The sequence below is a fragment of the Limulus polyphemus genome, unplaced genomic scaffold (assembly GCF_000517525.1).
Source record: "Limulus polyphemus unplaced genomic scaffold, Limulus_polyphemus-2.1.2 Scaffold4464, whole genome shotgun sequence".
Taxonomy (NCBI): Eukaryota; Metazoa; Arthropoda; class Merostomata; order Xiphosura; family Limulidae; genus Limulus; species Limulus polyphemus.
In genome coordinates, this window is record NW_013670074.1 from 77323 (window position 1) to 81299 (window position 3977).

General features: G+C 33.5%; 1 long non-coding RNA gene across 1 annotated transcript in view; it reads left to right on the forward strand.

Annotated features, from left to right (window-relative positions):
* LOC111088800 overlaps positions 1–2684 on the forward strand; it is a 58860-nt gene extending 56176 nt beyond the window's left edge. The window contains exon 3 of the long non-coding RNA XR_002613211.1: positions 2587–2684. This is a non-coding gene — a long non-coding RNA (uncharacterized LOC111088800). The remainder of the gene's footprint in view (positions 1–2586) is intronic.
* The last annotated feature ends 1293 nt before the right edge of the window (positions 2685–3977 follow it).

Genomic DNA, 3977 nt, shown 5'->3' on the forward strand with positions numbered 1-3977 from the left:
AATAAGTTGATTCAAGAAAACCCATTCATTACAATAAGTTGATTCAATATATAGTGTGAAAACCCATTCATTACAATAAGTTGATTCAATATATAGTGTGAAAACCCATTCATTACAATAAGTTGATTCAATATATAGTGTGAAACCCATTCATTACAATAAGTTGATTCAATATATAGTGTGAAACCCATTCATTACTAAAGAAATGAAAACCCATTCATTACTATAGAAATGAAAACTTATTCATTACAATAAGTTGATTCAATATATTGTGTGAAAACTTATTCATTACAATAAGTTGATTCAATATATTGTGTGAAAACTTATTCATTACAATAAGTTGATTCAATATATTGTGTGAAAACCCATTCATTACAATAAGTTGATTCAATATATTGTGTGAAAACTTATTCATTACAATAAGTTGATTCAATATATTGTGTGAAAACTTTACATACTTGATGTTAAACAAATGTTTAAACAGCTATATTCAAGTCTTTATTGTGAGTGTAAAACACTTAAATACACCATTTCGAACATGATTCTATATGTTTTATATATTGGGTCGGACGTAGGATGGTGGTTGATCAACTGGTCAACTCCCACAGTGGTCAGAGTTGGCAAAAGATGCTGCCTTCCCTCTACTCTTATCACATTAAAACTAAGGACGAATACGCGAAGATAGCCCTTTAGGTAGTTTTGATCAACTGGTCAACTCCCACAGTGGTCAGAGTTGGCAGAAGATGCTGCCTTCCCTCTACTCTTATCACATTAAAACTAAGGACGAATACGCGAAGATAGCCCTTTAGGTAGTTTTGTGCGAAAATACTAAAACATATTGCAAGGTACCAGTTTTGTATCTTTAATAATGTACATTGTACAGACAAAAGAAATCAAAAATCAACCGTACAGACTTTGAAAGTGGCGAGATAAATCGTTGACCTCCTTTTAGTCTTCACCCAATGAAATCAGTCCTTCAGAGTTCCCAACACATATAAGCAAGTCTACGTTTTTCTCAGGACTTTTGTTTGAAGGTATATTAAAGGTATATTAGTTTAAGCATCATCTTTCTAAAGGAAATTTGTTCTAGAAATACTGAGAAGAGATTGTGTGTTTGACTTTCGCTTCCTGTTTTCAAAATAGACCGGAATTGTGTGTTTGACTTCCGCTTCCTGTTTTCAAAATAGACCGGAAAATAAAAAGTCACGAATAATTCCAGCATTGATTATTTTTTCTGTTTCACACGCTCGCGCAGTCATATAATGACGGCTCCAGCTTTTCTTAACAGGGACCGGGGGGGGGGGGGAAGGCAATGAGACTTATAATGGAGCCAAATTTAAAACAAGTCTAGGATTAGATTAATTGACGGAATTAGCTTAAGAGGCAGTGAACGACGTTTCGGGGGGACTTCCTCCCTGCTAGCACCGATCCTGTATAAACAGTAATACGTATGTATGATAATTTGATTGTACCTCGATTATCTGTTTTTTTGACGGTATCATTGTGTACTGTTTCGTGATCATGTGCAACTATTGTTGTGTACTGTTTGATAATTAAGTGCGACTATTATTATGTACTGTTTGATAATTAAGTGCGACTATTATTGTGTACTGTTTTATAATTATGTGCGACTATTGTTATGTACTGTTTTATAATTAACTGCGACTATTGTTGTGTACTGTTTGATAATTAAGTGCGACTATTATTGTGTACTGTTTTATAATTATGTGCGACTATTGTTATGTACTGTTTTATAATTAACTGCGACTATTGTTATGTACTGTTTTATAATTAACTGCGACTATTGTTGTGTACTGTTTTATAATTAAGTGCGACTATTGTTGTGTACTGTTTGATAATTAAGTGCGACTATTGTTGTGTACTGTTTTATAATTATGTGCGACTATTGTTATGTACTGTTTTATAATTAAGTGCTACTATTATTGTGTACTGTTTTATAATTAAGTGCTACTATCATTGTGTACTGTTTTATAATTAAGTGCGACTATCATTATGTACTGTTTTATAATTATGTGCGACTATTGTTGTGTACTGTTTGATAATTATGTGCGACTATTGTTGTGTACTGTTTTATAATTATGTGCGACTATTGTTGTGTACTGTTTATAATTATGTGCGACTATTATTGTGTACTGTTTTATAATTAAGTGCGACTATTGTTGTGTACTGTTTTATAATTAACTGCGACTAATGTTATGTACTGTTTTATAATTAAGTGCGACTATTGTTGTGTACAGTTTTATAATTAAGTGCGACTATTGTTGTGTACTGCTTTATAATTAAGTGCAACTATCATTGTGTACTGTTTGATAATTATGTGCGACTATTATTGTGTACTGTTTGATAATTATGTGCGGCTATTGTTGTATACTGTTTGATAGTTAGGTGCGACTATTGTTGTGTACTGTTTTATAATTATGTGCGACTGTTATTGTCTACTGTTTTATAATTATGTGCGACTATTGTTGTGTACTGTTTGATAATTGTGTGCGACTATTGTTGTGTATAAAAATGGTTAATGTATTTAGAAGACGATTCACTCTCTCTTATGATATTTTCAACCAGACTGGCATGTTTACTGTTTCAACCAGTTTGAAGAATGAGACACATTTGACAAGAGTGATGGAAAATTGGAATCTGACAGGGAGGTTTGGAATTGTGGCTCATCGGTAAGTCTGTGGGCTTATAAAACACAGCGCAGATAGCTTATTATGTAGCTTTGTCCTTAATAACAGACAAAATACATAAAGAATAATGTATCACTTCGGTATTAAGCGATAAGACTCGTCAGCAGTGGTGTACTTATTAATTACTTTTTGGAACTTTTTTTACTAATATCTGGTTGGCCAATGGTCAAACAATTTGATTGTAACCAAGCAACCTGGAAAGTCCTTTTTTTAACAGCCATTTGGACTCGTGTCCTCTTCCATTCAGTGTTACACAATCTTATTGTCTATTTCAAGTGTACATCACAGCCAATTTTAATACAATATCTTTCAGGGTTTTTAGGGCTGTGCATGACCTAGTGATTAGAATATAGGGCTGCATATCGAAAAGTCTAGGGTTCGAGACGTAATACAGCCGAACATGATCCGATTTCAGTTGTGGGGGCTCTGTGAAAGTGGCAGTTAAATAATCGTTGTTAGGTTTAAAGAGCCGAGCAAAGAAAGTTCTTGTGGTGGCGACTGGTTGCCATTTTTCCAGCAAGTTGTTCAAAACCAGAGGCGACTTCTCCAGAAACCTAGAGATTTCTGTCCTGACCATTTAACCCACATGCAAATGGTGCTGCAAAAGTTTCAGTTACAAGGGTTTTTATTGTAATGAATGGGTTTTCACACAGTATCTTGAATCAATTTATTGTAATGAATCCAGCTGCCCAGTGTCGGCTAACAATACGAAGAATTAAATTGTGGCGGAATGCTACAAGTTCTTCAAAAACCTATAGAATGATAGGTTTCTTTTTTGTGAGTGTAAAACACTTAAATACACCAGTTCGATATGATGATCGTTACTTTTGATTTCTCAATAATATGTAGTCACATGGGCAGCAGATTAAAATACACTATGTCATATTAATCTTACATCTTTACAAGGGACGTAAGCCAGCTTGGTGGGATGATGTGATTCACACCATGAGAGGTTATTAAGAAGTACAAATGGAAAATTTACTTACAGACAACAATGCGAAGTTATTGAGAAGTATAAATGAAAAATGTACTTACAGAGAACAATGCGAAGTTATTGAGAAGTATAAATGAAAAATGTACTTACAGACAACAATGCGAAGTTATTGAGAAGTATAAATGGAAAATGTACTTACAGAGAGCAATGCGAAGTTATTAAGAAGTATAAATGGAAAATGTACTTACAGAGAACAATGCGAAGTTATTAAGAAGTACAAATGAAACGTGTGCTTACAGTGAAGAATGCGAAGATATTAACAAGTACAAATGTAA